The sequence below is a fragment of the Equus przewalskii genome, chromosome 1 (assembly GCF_037783145.1).
Source record: "Equus przewalskii isolate Varuska chromosome 1, EquPr2, whole genome shotgun sequence".
Taxonomy (NCBI): Eukaryota; Metazoa; Chordata; class Mammalia; order Perissodactyla; family Equidae; genus Equus; species Equus przewalskii.
The window spans coordinates 168,308,478-168,328,818 of record NC_091831.1 but is presented as its reverse complement, the minus strand read 5'-3'; the positions used below and the strand labels follow the sequence as shown (position 1 = coordinate 168,328,818).

The 20,341-nt window shown below is 37.2% G+C and overlaps 1 protein-coding gene and 1 pseudogene across 5 annotated transcripts in view; one reads left to right on the top strand and one right to left on the bottom strand.

Moving 5' to 3' along the window:
* The window catches only part of NUBPL (NUBP iron-sulfur cluster assembly factor, mitochondrial), a 211,873-nt gene that overhangs the window by 62,443 nt on the left and 129,089 nt on the right, over positions 1 to 20,341 (bottom strand). The window contains exon 1 of one of the 5 annotated variants that reach the window (XM_070587622.1): positions 4,403 to 6,618. The exons of the other annotated variants lie outside the window; for them this stretch is intronic. The gene's annotated coding sequence lies outside the window, so the exon portion shown is untranslated. Of the gene's footprint in view, positions 1 to 4,402; positions 6,619 to 20,341 lie in introns of those variants that run through there. 5 annotated transcript variants of the gene reach the window in all.
* LOC103542984 (cell division cycle-associated protein 3 pseudogene) lies at positions 3,064 to 5,069 on the top strand (annotated as a pseudogene).

Here is a 20,341-nt window from a genome sequence, read left to right as displayed (position 1 = left end):
ACAAAAACTATGCCAAAAACCATAAATCAATAAGACTAGTACTCCAATTTTCCCTGATCTATCCCTGCCTCCAGTGGCACATCCACAACAGAACATAGGCCAGAGCAGGGGGTGTAAGCCAGGCTATGAAATAGAAGAAAGATAACTAGATCATGGTGAGACTCAACACAAACCTGCGTTCTATATAGAAACTAACTCTAGTTAGTAAGCTATGGTTTCTCAAATAAGATGATGATAAATATACGCTATGTGGAACATATTTTCTCTGCCTTTGTTTCAAGACCAATGTCCAGATAAGCCATTTTTATATCAAATATCATGGCTGTCAGTTTAAAAATCTTTGTTATCAATTAGTCTAATGTTAACCAGATTATGAATTTCTTTCTTTCTTTCTCTTTTTTTTGGTAAGGAAGATCAGCCCTGAGCTAACATCTGTTGCCAATCTTCCTCTTTTTGCTTGAGGAAGATGGTCTCTGAGCTAACATCTGTGCCAATCTTCCTCTACTTTGTATACAGGACGCCACCACAGCATGGCTTGATGAGCAGTGCCCAGGTCTGCGCCCAGGACCCAAACCCGCGAACCCCGGGCTGCCAAAGCAAAGTGCGTAAACTTAACCACTACACCACCAGCCAGCCCCCAGATTATGAATTTCAAGTCACATTTTAACATGAGAATTCTTTATTCTCTTCCAGTTGAAGAAATGATTTTATTTGATATGATAAATGTATACTTTTGCAAAATTGCATCAAAATAGGCATATGGTCTGTAGTTTCATTACTGTATTTAAAACAGCAAACTAGCTATGAATGAAGAAATAAAGTTAAAGGTTGAAGTTCTGACCAAGCTACTTGGTCACCAGAAAGCAAGACTATCTGGATGTAAGGTATTAACTCCTTGACTCAAGTATACTCTTAGTAATTCTGAAATATTAATCTACAGGACAATAAATCAGAGTAAAAAAATACATTCAGATTCCCAACATAAAATTTAAGTTAGCTAATGGCCTGAATCAATCAATATGCCCCCCTCCCAATTCTCCAATCAATGACACACAAAAAAATAGAAACAGGGGGGAAAAAAAGACCTACATTGAGAAAACTAAGGCTAAAACTGGGGCACAAACCAAAAATTGGAATAAATGTGTGCTAACAATAGAGCCACATTGCCGTCTTCCTATTACAGAGTGAATCTCTCTTCTAAGGACAGAGGTCAAGTCTTACTCATTCTTTTATCTTCAGACCAAGCAGTGCCAGGTACATATGGACCCAATAAATGTCTTATTTTGTTGAAAACACAGAAATAATCAAAAGAGCCCTTCCACATCCTCCCACCACCAAAGCTACTAACGTTCTGGCACCACAGCCCACATTCTTTCCATATAATGTACTGCCTTTCAATAACAGTTACCTCCATCCCCACTGTCCCATTCCACTTCCATCATCTTCCAAAAAAGAAGTAGAAGCATAGTCATTTCTTACACAGACTCTTGATGAAAGCTCAGAGTATAACATTTTCGTGCTTTTGTGAAGAGGAGCTACACAAGCGATCTTAGAAGAAAACTCAGGAATGACTGGTTAACGTTCCTCAGTTAGGCTCTTTCAATCAGCAGTCATCTTAAGCTTGTGATAGATATTTGGCCAAACATTATAACCTAAGCTCAGCAGCAATGTCTGTGAATCAGTCATGTGCTCTAAAATCAGATGTTCAAATGCAAAACGGTTTGTTGTAAAGATAAAAGCCTGACTGGTATTCTTGACTTCATGGAGGGCTACTCCACACCCATTAGCAGCGTGAGCCACAGAAGTCCCTATACGTAGGATAAATACGTCTCCCCAAAACTGGATCTGGATGCATTTAAACTGCCAAATAATTGTGACAGCAAAGTTCTGCACATGAAACTTTCATCAATACTCCTAAATTTGTCTTCTGCTTTTCATAACAATCGAGATCACAGAAATATGAAGCACCTAAAATCAATACTGACAGTTACTGGGTATTGCAGGCCCTGGGTTCTACACTAGGAGGTACTATAGGCATGATCATCATAGGGGAACCAGACTTGCCTACTGATGGCCGTCAAACTGAAGGAAAAACCAAATACCCATGAAGCCACAAGTAAAGCATCTGGCTCTCTCAAGAACTACTCATTTTAGGGTTTTTTAATACTCAATTTCATAAGTCTGCCACATCTTAAAACCATTGAGAGCTCAGAAGTAAGAAATCAACTTGCTGAGATGATTCAGCAGTATTATCCTTGCCCAAAGGTCTATGCATAACACATATGCTCCAATACAGCTAAAAAGATTTTTTAAAGATACCCTCACTCTGGATTTTGAAAACACAGGGCCTCTGTCCTCTTCCCAAAAAACTATCTGTCGCAACAATTCAATTTCATTATGGGTAATTATAGCATGTCTAAACTTTCTGATATATTTCTGCTAAAAAAAAATTTAGGAAACTGGTTCCCCAAGAATATACTATGGGGAAAGGATAGTCTCTTCAGTAAAAGGCATTGGGAAAGCTGGACAGCCACACGCAAAAAAAATGAACTTGGACCCATATCTTATACCATACACAAAAATAAACTCAAAATGGATTAAAGAATTGAAAGTAGACCTGAAATTGTAAAACTCCTAGAAGAAAACAGGGGGTAAGCTCCTTAACACTGGTCTTGGCAATGATTTTCTGGATTTAACACTAAAAGCAAAGGAAACCAAAGCAAAAACAAACAAGTGGGACTACATCAAACTAAAAAAGCTTCTGCTCAGCAAAGGAAACCATTAACAAAATGAAAAGGCAACCGACTGAGTGGGGAAAAAAAAATCTGCAAATCATATATCTGATAAGGGGTTAAAATCCAAAATATACAAAGAACTCACATAACTGAATAGCAAAAAACAAAAAAGTCTGATTTAAAAAGGGACAGAGGAGCCAAAAAGACATTTTTCCAAAGAAGACATAAATGACCAACAGGTACAAGAAAAAGTGCTCAGTATCACTCACTAATCATCAGGGAAATGCAAATCAAAACCACAGTGAGACACCATCTCACACCTGTAAGAATGTCTATCATCAAAAAGACAACAGTAACAAGTGTTGGCGAGGATGTGGAGAAGGGAAAGCCTTGTGCACTGGCGGTGGGAATGTACATCTGTGCAGCCACTCCAGAAAACCGTATGGAGGTTCCTTAAGAAATTAAAAATAGAACTACTGTATGATCCAGCAACCCTACTTCTGGGTATACATCCAAAGAAAATGAAAACAGGGTATTGAAGAGATATCTGCACTCCCATGTTTATTGTGGCATTATTCACAATAGCCAAAATATGAAAACAACCTAAGTGTCTGTTAGCAGATGAACGGATAAAGAAGATGTGCTATATATATACATATACATACACACACACACAAACACACACACTGCAATGTTGCTGAGCCATGAGAAAGAAAGAAATGCTGCCATTTGCAACAAGAAGGATGGACCTTGAGGGTATTACGCTAAGTAAATAACCCATATAGACAAAGACAAATACTGCATGGTATTATTTTTTTGTGGAATTTTTTTAAAAAGTCAAACTCACATAAAAACAGAGTAGAAAACTGGTTGTCAGGGGCTGGGAAGTGGGAGAAATAAGGAGAGGTTGTTAAAAGAGTACAAACTTTCAGCTGTATGATGAATAGGTCTAAGGATCTATTGTAAAACGTGGTAATCATAATTGATAACACTGTACTGTATAATTGAAATTTGCTAAGAGAGTAGAGAAGGAAAGAAGGAGGGAAGGAAGGGAGGGAGGGAAGAAAGAAGGAAGGAAAGGAGAAAGGGAAGAAGGAAGGAAGTGGGGAGGGAGGAGGGAAGGAAGGAAGGAAAGAAAAAAACTGGTTCTCAAGAAACATAGTATAATGTAAAAGCACCTAGGAAAACATCAAATTCACAAACACAAAATTTGGTTCACTTAGCCCACACACATATATACATGCACACTCATAATCCATGCTTTATTAAATTCTTTAATAAACACAGAAATTGTGTATCCAAAAACAGTGCTATCTCATATACAAAGAAGCTCAGTGCAACATTTTTTTAAGTAGAGAAAACGTGACTCAAACTTGAATGTCCTTTAATGGGAGAATAACTAAATAAATTATCACCAGTCAACAAACTGGAGGAATTGCTGTGAACTCAAAGGTGGAACTGGGGCCCAGCATCCTCTCCTCACCAGGCCAGGCCCATACCCACCCTATTCCTCTTGGTTGAGACGGGCTCAGCCAAGAGCATCCCAGTCACTCCAGTGCGACCCCCACTGCACAACAAGCAGCTGGCTCGAGTGGCAGATCCCCAGTCACTTGGTGTAGGCACTCTGCACACTCCCACTCAGGTGTAAACCACGCAGCCCAACCAACCTGCAGAGGAGCAGCTGGAAGGTCCTAACGAGGGCCAGGACTCAGATCTCCTCTCCTACCCTTGGCATTGCACGGATACCTATGAAGACGAGCAGCAGAGACCCCTCAAACCCCTCAGGAAACAGCTGAGTGAAGTATTTGAGACTGAAACCCCCAAATCAAATCTGTTCTGCCTGGAGAGGTACCTTCATCTGAATTGGACTTGCCTCTGGCACCCAGTTATTCTTTGAGGACCAGATGCCACCTTGGAGCTAGACTGAGCTTCCCTCCAAGCAAGTGTTTTCCAAGGAGGAAACAGGACCGCTTACAGAAACCCCTATAACCAGCCAGGGCTCAGACAAGCCCTTGCGAGACCCTGAGACTCCCTGATCTTCGAGTTCTAAGCAAAGCAGATGAAAACCAAATGTATAAAGTAAAAGCACCTAGGAAACCAAATGGCAAGGTACTAGGGAGATCTCCCCTCACCATCTTGCAGGATGACAGCTCCCTCGGGACCCTGACACCACAACAGGGTAAGTGGCCTTCTCCCCTGAGTGAAAATGTTAGGGAACTAAAGGAAGGGGGCATTCTGGGAACTGGACAACTTCTAAAAACTGGAAGACAAGCACAGAAGCAAGCCCAGGACCACGACAAGGAAAAGGAGCACTTTCCCTGGGTAGAGAACTAGGCCATGCTGGCCCCAGCAGTGGGTTCACCTGGGGCCTAGCACTTTTGTGTCCTCTCATCCCTTCTTCCCCTGGGAGACTGAGGAAAGGTTGTTTTCTCTGACTCCCCCTAAACTAAAATAGACTATAAATGTGTGGGCATATATGTAACTTAAAACCTCATCCTAAAGGCAATACCAAAAGAGAAGTTTCAAAAGTGAAACTACCAAAGTCCACATTCCTGGAATAAAGAAGTATACTATGCTATGTTCATCTCTATATTATTCGCTACAGTCTCGAAGCTAGTGTTTTCCACAGGACGAGCCAAAATAAACCTCTACTGAATAGAGAAATAAATGAAGAAATGAGCAAAAGAACAAACAAGCAAATCCAGTTAGAATAAAATATGTCTTGGCAGAGAGCCAAATCTGAAGAAGTTTCTAGATCTGTAGCATTTAATAGGAGAGAGTGGAGAAGAGAAGCCGATAGTGGCATGTTTCTGGTGGAAAGGCCATGATCTAAGACTCCCAGATACCATACATGGAGGACAATGAAGGGAACCACCTCGGCCATGGCAACATGAGCCCAACTCTGCAGCCCATATTGCATCGTGAAGGGAAAGCTACTCAAGGACACAAGGAGGAGGGAATCCACCAGCCTTTGCATCATATATGTATCTCTAATAACAAATATGAGGATGAAAGTTATTTCATCAGTGAAACACATCATTTTATTTAATAACTATGGTGAACAAATTCCCTAAGCAGTTATTTTGAATGACAACACTTACTTAGAGATATATATTGTTTGTTTGTTTATAAAAAGTATATTGTTTTCTATAGCTTTTTTAAAGAGGTCTCATAATTTTACAATCTCATCTCGTCTATGCATTTATCTATAAAGTATTTCCCAGTTCCTTCCTGATGAAAGATATAATTATAAGGGTTTCATTATTATTCATGTGAGCCAAGAAACATTTGCCAAATTTTCATATCACACATAAACACATATCACAAAACTTAACCTCTACTTATCTAGATATAAAAAATAGCTTTTAGATAAGATGTGACATTAATTACCCAAAATACAAATATTTTTAAATAAATACTAAGAGAAAATATGACATTTTGTGAATTTTTAAAAATCTTTCTGAAGCTTTGCTCAGAGCTAATTCTCCTACACATGAGCCTTTGAAAACATTAATAACGAAAATGCCAGTGGAATTTTAAGTAGTTTCACTAGGCAACAATTGTATATACTGTTGATATTCCAAATGTAAAAGATTAACAATATTGATAGAATTCAACAGCTTCACCAACATTTAATTGATTCACTCTACAAACATTTATTGAGGACCAACCATATTTGCCAGGTATTTGTCTGAAGTGCTGGGAATTTAAAAGGCAAGATCTTACCACCATCCACATGGAGCGTACATTCTAAAGGGCAGAAACCGTCAATAAACAAATAAATATAAAAGAAAAGTCAAATCATGATAAGTGTTCTGAGGAAAATAAAACAAGATGAGATGATTGTCACAGCCGTTCCTCTGGGGTGACATTAAAATGAGACCTGAAAAAAAAATAAAAATAAAATAAGACCTGAATGTCAAGAGGGGAGAGACACTAAAGATCTGGGGAAAGAGGGTTCCAGCGAGAGAACAACAAGTTCAAGGACCCTAGGTGGGACTGAAGTTGGAGCATCTGAGGAAAAGGAAGAAATACATGTACTCTGAGCAAGGGTGAGCATGGCAGAGATGAGGTAAGCAGAGGTCAAATTAGGTAGAACATGCTAAAATAAAGAGTTTGGATTATCATCTAAGCTTTTTGTTTTAAATGTAATTATAGGAAATTTAAACATATATGGGAAAAAAGAAAAGAGCAAATTGGATACCTATATGTGAATCATCTAGTTTCAACAATTATCAATTCATGGCCAGTCTTGCTTAATCTGTACTTTTACTCATTCCCATCTACCCCTCAGACATCATATCATTTCATCTATACACATTTAGTACATTATCTCTAAGAGATAAGAACACTTCTTGAATATAACGACTATCAATATTACCATCATTATACCATTATTTTCAGTAATAATTTATTATAATCATCAACTATCTAGCCTATGTTCAAATTTCTCTGTGTGTAATTTTTTTAAAAGCTTATTGGTTCAAATCAGAATCCAAATAAGGTCCAGATATTGGATTAATAAGATTCTTGGTCATTTTAATCTATAGATTATCGTTCCTTCATTTTTTTTTCTTGCAATTTATTTGTTGAAAAGACTAGGTTATTTGTCCTACAGGATTTTCCACATTCTGGATTTCCGACGCATCCTTATAGTGGCATTTAACAAGCAGCTCTGTTTCCTGTATTTCATATAAATTGGTAGTTAGAGCTAGAGGTTTAATCAGAATCAGGTTCAAATTTCTAGCAAGACTACTCCATAATTTACCTTATGTACTCTAATCAGGAGGTAGATAACGTATGGAATTCTCTCTATATACATATATATTAGCAGTCAGTGATAATTACTGCCTTAGATCTATTATAATATTTCACTAGGGGTCACAAAATGCTGATACTATAATTCTATTATTCCTTCTTTATTTATCAGCTGAAATACTTCTGTAAAGAAAAAATTTCCTTCATCAACTATGTGGTTAACAGTATGGAAAAATAGAATAAATACTTGATTCTACTTATTTTCAAGTTTTCCAAACAATTAATTGGTTGCCTAGCACACTGGAAGGTTTTCAGCATGAAAGTTTTTAAAGAACATCCTGAATATCATTTGAAGAATATAATGATACATAAAAAAGCATGAATAAAAGCAGAGATAACACTTATGAAGCTCTTGCAGTATTCTAAATAAATGATTATGGGTTGTACTAGGATGGTAGAGAGGATGAAGAGAAGTAGACAGATTTAAGATATATTTGGGGGGCCAGCCCTGTGGCTGAGGGGTTAGTTCACATGCTCCGCTTTGGCAGCCCAGGGTTTCGCTAGTTCGGATCCTGGGCATGGACCTAGCACCACTCACCAAGCCATGCTGAGGTGGTATCCCACACAGCACAACCAGAAGGACCTACAACTAGAATATACAACAATGTACTGGGGGCTTTGGGGAGAAGGAGGAGAAGAGCAGAAGATTGGCAACAGGTGTTAACTCAGGCGCCAATCTTTAAAAAAGAAAACAAAAAGACATATTTGGAATGTAAAGTCTAGAGGACTTGCTGATAGACTACATATATCGGGTAAGAGAAAGAAAGAAATCAAGAATGAGTCCTAGATTTTTGGCCTGAACAACTTGGTTTATGGGAAACACTAAAAGAGAAGCAGATTCAGGAAACAAAATCATCTAGGTAATGATATGGATGAAATTAAATCAGTACTTGCCAAATCTCTATTACTGGTTTTGTTTTTCTTTATTCTGACTGAAAATAATTAAAAATTTCAGCAAGTACAAATAAAATAGTTTTACAATATTTTTCTATAAACAATGCTTTTTGATGAAATAACAACAACACCAAATAAGATAATCTTTTTTTCCTCAGATAATTTTCTCATCTTTCCTCCCATATATATTAACAAAGGATATGCTGGGTTAAAAATTTTAAAGGATTGTAATAAATATTATTTTAACCAAGATTGATTATCAATCTGCCATATCAGCTAATAGATCACCATAAATACAAGGGATTTACAAACAGCTAAGATAGAAAAAAAGGAGAAACAGAGCTCAAAAACTTTAACCAGTTAATTAGTATTAGCCAATTAATCTCGGGGGAAGATAGGAACTCCAATTCATTGTTTAGAAGCTAATTTTCCATTCTCCCATTTCTAAATGAGTACTAATAATTCACATTGTTCTGTTGAGTTTCCCTTGCCTCTCCCTACAAAGTAAGAGGGAAAATAGGGGCAATTTAAGAGAAAAGGGAAAGAAGAGAGCCTAACCACAACATATCATCAACAGCAACAAAAATAATTAACACTACTTTCTAAATGACGAGATTTCTAAAGATATATTACCTAAATTTTCATACAGGAAAGGAATATCAGATTTGTCACAAATAATTTCTGCATATAAAAAAAATTTTAGAATGCTACCCTATTTTGATAATATACATTTACAGAATACCTGAACTTTTGAGATAAAAATGACAAGTGAATCAATTCTGTGTAAGGAATCATTCATATATGTATGATACTTACGGATAACAGTTGAACAAGTGCTACTGATCTCCATTAGTCTTATAACAATACTTACGTGTAAATATAGCTCATTTAATAGTAACTGGGTTCTGGGTATCCTTTTTTCATTACGCAAACAGCCCCTGTTAATTACACTCTACTGAACTACTCAGAAGAAGTAAAAGAAACAGTTCTGCCAGCTAAAAAATAAACTACAAAGTGAGAAAATATGATAAGCACAAAGATAATTCCAAAAATTACAAATGCAGATCAAATATCTCAATAATTAGAAAGAGAGGTATCCTAGACCTACAGGGAACTGTTGAAAGAAAGGAGTCTGAGTTCATTCACAAAGCTTAAAAACTAGTATTCCTGAAGAATACAAAGGAAAAGACTCCATAATATCTTCAACATAATATGTACATTAAAATATATAAAATAATTTTATTATCCCATGTATTGTTATAAAATATCTTGAATTCTGAGATATAATTCTTTAAGTACTACATTTTATCCTACTTTTAAATGCTTTTCTTAATTATTTTTAAAGAAACATAATTAAATTCTTTGTGCTTCTGCGTATTTTTCTTACTCAGAATCATCGTGAATGTTTTAATGCAAATCAATTCCATCAAACATTTAATAGATAACAAAATGTATTCTGAATATCAATTATTCAAAAATGCATAGTCAGAAGATTTTTAAAGTGCTTGTTTAAACACAGAATGTACAGTTCTCAGACAATTTATCTAGTCACATTATCTGTCATACAAAATAGGTCCTTTATATTCACGTATATGACACAAGGCTGCCAGACTCTTACTTAGCCTTAAATTCCTTCGCTGATCAACCTTCTCCACCTAAAAGATCACATTTTTTTCCTCATTTCCACTTCATTCCCACTGCCTCTCTCTTCATAAAATTTTCCCTGTTTCTTCTTTTTCATTCTCCCTATCTAGATGCTAGCCTTCCCCAAAACAAGTAAGTTTGTTTCTTCATCAGTCTTTTAATACATTAGCCTTAACCTGGCCAAGGTGAGAAACACAGAGCTGTGGCCTAGCCTGACAAGAACAAGGAACGTGTTTTCATTCCTTTAACCTCTCTGATTGCTAACTCTTTGACTTCCTCTCAAAAATATTCTGCTTATCCTACACTCAACCATAAGAATTAACGTAATACAGTTTCTAAGGGGTTGGTTAGAATGTCACCCTAATTACTTTAAATGAGTAGAGAAATGCAGACTCAGAATTTCAAAGGCTTATCTGATGCTAGGAAAACTGTTCTGGCCACTTTAGGTTGATTCGTACCAGGACAAGAATGTATGACCACAAGATACATGCTTTCTAAGCAAACCAGACATTTCATCAACAAATCAGGATAGTCACTCACTAGAAGTATTTAAGAATATTGAATCGTATAGTGAATTCGAAATTGAAACAAAGGAGCTGACTGATAGAGAAGATCACCAGAACCGTAGTAAGGAATATGTAGACTAACCTGCTTCCAAGAGCCATATAAAACATCCATCAACTAATTACTTAGGCCACAGGCCACTCTAGAGAATCACCAAAAATGTCACTCTCCAAATCTCCTTTTAGAAGGCATTAATACCTTCTGTTTTTACTTTATTCAATATATTTTCACAATAGCTTATAATTTCCAAACACAGACATTAAATTGTATCAATTATACTTCAAAGTATCAATTTCTTGATGACACTTAGAGAGATATTACTGTAATCAGTAAAATATGTGCAAATTAGATTTTAGGATGGGAAGGCATACAATTCTCACTTAAAGAATGTAGTCTTATTAAATTTAAGACAATGATTTTTCTTCCTTTTCTTTCTTCTACCCTTTTCCCCTTCTTAATGTCAAAGCAATGAAGGGAGGTTATCAACCATTGGAAGATCCTGGAGCAATCAGAAAGAAATGGAATTATGAAAATAAACAAAAATAGAGCTTTGAATAGGAAAAGGAACAAGGAATTGAGAACTGGTGCAGATTCGTAGGAAAGTGTTGAAGGGGGTGGGGGAAACTAAGAATTTCCTGCCATGCTAACTCTTGCTGCTTTGGGCATCGTAAGGAACAGTATCACAGAGGCACTTGAGGAGTCTGGGTTCTTTCATTTGTTAACTGCTGTGACACACTAGATAGCAGTTTCTATTCTCAGGAAAACTTCACCCTTATTTCTATATGGATTCTCACGCAAAAATTCTCTCCCAGTTCCTCAAAGGTGTTTTCTCTCTAAACTTTGCAGACCCAGGCAAAAGAATGCCTTCCTCATCTAGGAAATCTTTGGGTCAAAAACAGCAGCAATAAGAGCCCAGATGAAAACAGTTACCATAAATTCAAAATGGCACCAATCTGGACAACGTGTAATTTCCTCCAGGTATATTCAGCACAGCCAGCCCTAACGGTCTAGTGGTTAAGATTCAGTGCTCTCACTGCCACGGTCCAGTTCATTTCCCAATCAAGGAACCACACCACCCATCTGCTGACTGTTATACTACGGCGACTTATGGTTGCCTTAATGCTGAAAGCTATGCCACTGGTATTTCAAATATCAGCAGGGTCACCCATGGTGGACAGGTTTCAGTGGAGCTTCCAGACTAAGCAGACTGGGAAGAAGGACCTGGTCACCCACTAATGAAAAACTGGCTGTAAAAACCCTATGAATAGCAGTGGAGCACTGTCTGGTAGAGTGCCAGAAGGTGAGAGGATGGCGCAAGAAGCCCACTCAGGGTTCCACCCTGCTGTACACAGGATCACTAGGAGTCAGAATTGACTCAATGGCACTAACAACAAATATTCAGCAATCCAATCATGGAAACGGAGAAGCTAAACTGCAATTCTGATACAGGGATGGGCATCTGGAAGATGAGGACAATGGTGAGAAGGTCGTATAAAGGGTGATAATGAACTTCAGGTTCAGCAAAGAAGGACATACTATAAGTAGGAGACTGATGGACTGAGAGAAAGTAAAAATGTCAGGATCTAGAGGTCTCAATGAGGTTAAACAGAGCAAGGTCCGTTAAGTGAGACAGTGAGAAAGCTAGATGGTTAAAGTCAAAGTAGGACCCTGAAACGTAAGATTTAGAGGTAGGAAAGTTCTAATGATAACAAAATCTAGGGTGAGATTATGGGAACGGACTGCTGGAAGTGGACAGAATCAAAACAAAATTTACAGAAGTTGAGATGGAAGAATTAAAAGAGATGACCCAGGATGACAGCACAAGTTTGGAAAGACTGTAAGCCAAAGCTCTTGATAAGTATCAAGGACTGGTCTAAATCCTTGGTGGTACTTACTATGTGGTTCAATAGCATCCCCGGGGAGCTTGTTAAGAATGCAGACTCTAGGGCACCACCACAGGTCTACTGAATCAGAATTTGCATTTTAACAACAACTCCAGGTGAGCCAAGTTTGAGAGCTTAATAGATATAGGTATATAGCTAATAGATAAAAGAAAAGACAAAGGTGGGATGTGGATGGTCCCATGGCAAGAGCTTTGAAAGAGAAGTGGATTTTTTTTTATTCAACGGTTAAAGAACATTGGTTTCATAGTGCCAGTGGAGAATTAGGCAAATTCTAACAGTGCTTCTGGAGAAGTTAGAATAAATAAGGTCCACAACTATTCTTTTAATATTTTTATATGGTTTTCCTATCAACTTTCTTTACATTTCTTCAGGCTTATCTTCTGTCTTAGGATTGCTTTTGTTTATTTGTTTTGTGTGTGTGTTTTGAGTTTTTTTCTTTTTGGTTTTTATGTTTTTATTTTAGGTTGCCTCCTATTTCTCCTATAAAGATAGGGGATATTTTAAAAATCAATTCAAACAACATTCATATATATATACACACACATATACTCATGCTCATGTACATCCCATTCTCTAACCTAATTTTCTGACCAACAGATTATTTTCAAAAACTCTACATATGTCTATCCAATCCTGTCAACATATCAGCCCCATGTATAATAGAAATCCTCTTTACCTAGCCTCCAAAATCTTGAGACTGAATATAAATGATCACATATTATATAAGACTTTTCCCCCATTTTCTCCCTGAAACCCTACTTTATGGGACAGGGAATGAATACATCTATTTAACAAAACACAATTTTGAAGAATATCTATTCAGAAATCACTACTAGAAAGACTCCAATGAAACAGAAAAATTGGAAAGGTTAGTTCATTTTAGAGACATTTCTTCACACTCAACTAAGAAATGCCTTCATTGCTACCAGAGATGTTGGAATCTGAAGCTGATTCCTCTCCTCAGACATGAGGGGACACATTCTTGCCTGGGACTCTCTGGACTATCACTGTCTTTTGGGGAGGACAACAATGTATGGAGAGAGAATATTTAAATCTATTCTTCAAAGTACCCAGGAGCCTACGAAATAACAAAGCATAAAATAAAGACAGGAGTGGGAAGAGGAACTGTTGAGGGCCCCGACTCCAATCACCTGAATCCGAGATGCAGGCTCACAAAGTTTAGCCTGTAACAAAGCAAAGCTCACATGACAAAAGCACTGATCGCGGCTCTGTAAAGTTGTAGCCTCTGCTGAAAAAATTCCCAGTGATTCTCTTACCTCAGACCTCTAAATAATTTGACTTTCAAATTATTTTCTTTCCTCAGTAATTGACAGAGCTCCCACTGCATTTGTGATATAGCCTGAAGGTAAAACAAGTCAAAGTAATTTAGGTGAAACTAAACATATTAAACATCTTGTTCAGAATATGTGAGTTATAACATAAGTAGTGACAGCTATTTTTAAAGTTGGTTATTGAAAACTTAAAAACACCCAAATTCTCAAGTGTCATATTTGAATATAATGGTAGTCATGCAGAATTTGTAGAAAGCAAGCACTGAACCAATACTTTTATTTCTTAAGTAAAAAGTGAGATTGCAAATGAAAAATGAAGAGCATTTTCAAAGAAAGAATAAATAAACAAAAAAAGTCAGAGATGGAAGGCTCATGGATTCAAATTGCCTACACTCTTCTGTAGAAGGGAAGAAGTGATTCAACTATAAGTTCAACTAGCATGAAGAGAATAATTTAATCATCATTGCAGTGAGTGCTGAGTATATCCTAATGAAAAGGTGTCTAAGTGGGAGGCTTATAGAGACTACTGTCAAAGACTAGAGTAGTGATCATACATATGGTGACTTGATTTACAATCAAGGAGCCATTGTAATTAAGTGTTGGAACAACTGGATATCCATATGGAAAATATAATTAGCTTTTATCCTTATTTCACACTATTTACAAAATTTTTTGAGAGGAATCATAGACCTGAATGTGAAAGGTGAAATAATCAAGCTTCTAGAAGAAAATATATGGAATATTTTTGTGCATAGGGTAGGGAAAGACTTCTTAAATAATACACATAAATTTAAAAGAAAAAAATTTGATAAACTGAACTTAGTTAAAACAAAGAACATTTTATATAAAAAAGACACCATTAAGGGAGTAAAAATACAAGCCACAGATTAAGAGAAGATATTCACAACACTCTGGCAAAGGGCTCATATGTAAAACATACAATGAATTCCTACAAATCAATAAGAAAAAGACAGTGCAATTTAAAAATGAACAAAAACATAACAGGCACTTCACAAGGAAGGATATCCAAACAGCCAATAAGCATTACTCAACAGGGAAATGCATACTAAAACCACAACGAGATACCACAACATACCCAACAGAATCTCAAAGAGAGAGACCATACCAAGTGTTGACAAGGATGTGGAACAACTAGAGCTCCCCTATAGTAACTGTTGAAGACGAAATTGGAACAACCACTCTATAAAACTTCTGGGCAGAAAAAAATAAAACTAAATACGCACTTACTCCAAAACCCAGCAATCCCACTTTTAGGTATATACCAAAAAGAAATGAATGCATCTGTATACCATAAAGCATGTACAAAAATGTTTATAGTAGAGTTACTCATAATAGCCCCAAATTAGAAACAACCAAACATCAACAGGACAAAGGATACAGTGTAGTATATAATGTAACAGAATACTATACAGCAACAAAAAAGAACAAACCAAGGAGGGACCAAGATGGTAACACAGGAGACCCCTGAATTTCCCTCCTCCCGTGGACAGACTGAAGGTATGGCCACATGAAAAAACAATTTCCTCTAACTGAAATCCAGAAACTAGCTGGGTGACTCCTACACATTAGGTGAATGAGAAAATACCCATATTGAAATGGGTAGGAAAGGCTGAGACACACTCTCAGAATAAACTCCACCCCCAGCACAGTGCCATATGATTGGGAAAGAATTGCCAACTCCCAGCTTCTCTCTGAGGAGCAAAGTGAACTGCACATCTAGTGCCCTACCTTTTGCAACTGCTACACAAAGGATGGACCCCCAGATCATCTGATTCTGATAACCATTGGGCTTGCATTCACACATCACAGAGGATGTGTGATCCTCATGCTCATCCTCACCCATCACAAACATAGCAAAGAATTAGTTCTCATAGGTATGCATCTGAGCACTTGCAACAGCCATCCCCCCAGGCCACAGTGTAGAGGGAACAGGCAAAAACACCCAACTCCCAGTCTTTCATTGGAAGGGGTTTGACTGCATACTTTACAAGTTGCTGCCTGAGGGTTCAGCCTCTAATTAGCACAGATCTAGAGGCTAGCTGAGGTCTTCCTCGGAACCTGGGAAAGCCAGTGGGCACTTCCCCTAACTTCTCCCTCCACCTCAACTGAACAGTAAAACCAGGTCACCTACATCTCTCTGGAAGGAGCCTGTACATATGTCTAGTGTCCCAGCTCTTACAGCTGCCACCTGGAGGACAAGCCCGCAAAACAGTCAACAGGGCTTGCAACCATAATCCCATAGGGGGGCTCTTTATAGAGAACAAATAAGTAGGGTTTTTTGGGTTGTTTTTGGTTCTTGTTTTTTTGTTTGTTTTGGTGAGGAAGATTCGCCCTGAGCTAACATCCATGCCTATCTTCCTCTATTTTGTATGTGGGATGCCTCCACAGCATGACTGATGAGTGGATTAGGTCTGCACCCAGGATCCCAATCTGTGAACCTGGGCTACTGAAGAAGAGCATGCAGAACTTTAACCACTTGGCCACAGGGCCAGCCCCTAAATAGGTAGTTTTTAAACAGGTTCATAAACACCTCTCCATCCTTACCCCACTCCCCACCCCCCAGAGCTATACATCCAGGCTCAGCAAAGAGAAAGCAGGCAGAAATGCCCATCTCCCAGTTTCTCCCTGGAAGAGGCTTAAGTACATACTTTCCCAGCTGATGCCTGAGGGGCCAGCTTCTAATGAGCCTCCAGCTAGGTGCCGACTGTGATCCTCCCCTTTGGGACACTCATGGATGTTGGCACATCCTCAACTACTAGAAGCCACTAAAAACAAAGAAAATCAGTTTGGAAAATCACAAAAGTTTGAGAAACACCCAGGAGTTTGGGCTGGGCTGATTGATGAGGTTCATCCCCTACACAAGACCAATTTGTCGAGACTGGAAGATGTGGCTGTTTTATCTAATGCACAGAAACCAACACAAAAAGGTAAGGAAAATGAAAAACTAGGAAATGTGTTCCAAAGAAAAGAAGAAGATAAATCTTCAGAAAATGATCTTAAAGAAACTGAGAAAAGTGATTCACTCAATAGAAAGTTCAAAATAATGGTCATAAACATGCTAACTAGGGTCAATGCATGATCAAAGTAAGAATTTAAAAAAGAAATAGAAAATATTAACAAGTGCCAAACAGATCACAGACCTGAAGAATACAATAACTAACTGAAAAATTAAATACAGGGGTTCAACAACAGACCAGATCAAGTGAAACAAAGGATCAACAAACTCGAAGACAGGGCAGTGGAATTCATCCAATCAGAGTAGCAAAAAAGAAAAAAGAATGGGGGCCATCCCAGTATGCAGCGGTTAAGTTCACACGTTCTGCTTCAGCGGTCTTGGTTTGTCAGTTTGAATCCCGGTGCAAACCTACACACTGCTTGTCAAGCCATGCCGTGGCAGGCGTCCCACATATAAAGTGGAGGAAGACGAACATGGATGTTAGCTCAGGGTCAGTCTTCCTCAGAAAAAAGAGGAGGACCGGTGGCAGATGTTAGCTCAGGGCTAATCCTCCTCAAAAAAAAAAAAAAAGAAAAAAAGAAAGAAAAAGTGAAGATAGCTTAAGCAACTTATAGGAAACCATAAAATGACCAATATATGCATTATAAGATCCCAGAAAGAGAAGAGAAAGAGAAAGGAGCAGAAAGCTATGCAAAGAAATAATGGCTGAAAACCTCTCTAACCTGGGGAAAGAAACAGATGTCCAAATCCAGGAATCCCAAAGAGTACCAAAGTGACCCACACAAAGACGCATTACAATTACATTGTCAAAAGTTACAGACAGAGAATCATGAAGGCATCAAGAGAAAAGCAACTTGTTAGGTACAAGGGAACCCCCATGAGACTAAGAGTGGATTTTTCAGAAGAAACTTTAAGGGCCAGAAGGGAGTGGGATGATATATTCAAAGTAGCGAAGAAAAAAACTGCTGACCAAGACTACTCTACCCAGCAAAGTTGTCCTTCAGAATGGAAATAGAGATAAAGAGTCTTCCAGGCAAACAAAAGCTGAAGGAGCTCATCACTACTAGACCAGTCTTACAAGAAATGTTTAAGGGAGTTCTTCAAGCTGAAATGAAAGGACAATAATTCGTAACATGAAAATCTATGAAAGTAGAAATCTCACTGGTAAAGGTAAATATACAGTTAAATTCAGAATTCTCTAATATTGTAATAATGGTGGATAAATCACTTACAACTCTAGTATAAAGATTAAAAGACAAAAGTATTAAAAATTAACTATTACTACAATAATTTGTTAATGGATATACAATATAAAGAGATGTAAATTGTGACATCAAAACCATAAAATGTGAGGGAGTGTAAAAATATAGAGTTTTTGCATGCATTTTGAAGTTAAGTAATCAGCTTACAATAGACTTATAAATATGTTTTATGAAAGCCTCATGGTAATCACAAAGCAAAAACCTAAAGTAAGTACACAAAAGAAAAAGAGAAAGGAATCTAAGCATACCACTACAGAAAATCATCAAATCACAAAGGAAGAGAAGAAAGAAACAAAGGAATTACAAAACAGCCAGAAAATAACTTACAAAACAGAAATAAGTGCATATCTATCAATAATTACTTTGCCTATAAATGGACTAAATTCTCCAATCAAAAGACATAGAGTGGCTGAGTGCATAAAAAAACAAGATCCAGCTATATGCTGGGTACAAGAGGCTCACTTTGGCTTTAAGGACACACAAAGACTGAGAGTGAAGGGATGGGAAGAGACACTCAATAAAAATGAAGACCAAAAGAAAGCAGGAGCAGCTATACTTATATCAGACAAATAGACTTGAAGCCAAAAACTGTAACAAGAGAAAAAGAAGATCAGTATATAATGATAAAGGGGTCAATTCATCAAGAGGTTATAACAACTATAAATATTCATGCACACTACATTGAAGCACCTAAATACATAAAGCAAATATTAACAAATCTGAAGGGATAAATAGAGAGGAATAAAATAATAGTAGGGGACTTCAGTATCTCTCTTTCAACAATGGATAGATCATCTAGACAGAAAATCAGTAAGAAAACATTGCGCTTAAACTACACGTTAGATCAGATGGACCTGACATATACAAAACATTCCATCTAACAGGAGCAGAACACAGATTCTTCTCTAGCATACATATAACATTCTCCAGGATAGATCATATGTTAGGCCACCAAACAAGTCTTAATAAATTTAAGAAGAATGAACGGGTCAGCCCTACAGCCAAGTGGTTAAGTTTGCATGCTCTGCTTCAGTGGCCCAGGGTTTTGCCAGTTCGAATCCTGGGCACAGACAAGGATGGCACTGCTCATCAAACCATGGTGAGGCGGCATCCCACATGCCACAACTAGAAGGACCCACAACTAAAAATACACAACTATGTATCAGGGGGCTTTGGGAGAAAAAGGAAAAATAAAATCTTTAAAAAAAAAAAGAAGAAGAAGAAGACTGAAATCATATCAAGTATCTTTTCCAAACACTAGGGTATAAAACTACAAATCAATTATAAGAGGAAAACTAGAAAATTCACAAATATGAGATTAAACAATATACTTCTGAACAACCAATGGGTCTAAGACAAAATCAAAAGGGAAAGCAAAAAATATTTTGAAACAAATGAAAATGGAAACAAACATATCAAAACATAGGGTTCAGAAAAAGCAGTTCTAAGAGGGAAGTTTACAATAATAAATAACTACAGTAAGAAAAAGAAAGGTGTCAAATAAACAATCTAACTTTATACCTCAAGAAACTGGGGGAAAAAAAGAACAAACTAAGTCCAAAGATAGCAGAAGGAAGGAAATAACAAAGACCAGAGTAGAAATAAATGAAATAGAGACTAGAAAGACAACACAAAAGATCAATGAAACTAACAGCTAGTTTTTTGAAAAGATAGAAGTGGCTAAGCAAAAAAGAGAGAACACTCAAATAAATAAAATCGGAAATGAAGAGAAGACATTACAACTGATAACAGAAAAAATAAGGATCATAAGAAATAACTATGAACAATTATATGCCAACATTAGACAAACTAGAACAAATGGATAAATTCCTAGAAATATACAACCTACCAAGACTGAATCTTGAAGAAAAAGAAAATCCAATCAGACCAATTACTAGTAAGAAGATTGAAACAGTAATCTAAATCTCCCAACAAAAAAAATTCCAGGACCAGATGGCTTCACTGGTGAATTCTACCAAACATTTAAAGAAGAATTATTACCAACACTTCTCAAACTCTTTTAAAAAATAAAAGAAGAGGGAACACTTCCAAACTCATTTCACAAGGTCAGCATTACCCTGATACCAAAACCAGACGAGGACACTACACACAAAAAATTTACAAGGACAATATCCCTGATGAACATAGATGCAAAAGTCAACAAAATATTAGCAAACCAAATTCAACAGTACATTAAAAGGATCATACACCATGATCAAGTCAAATTTATTCCTAGACGTAAGGATGGTTC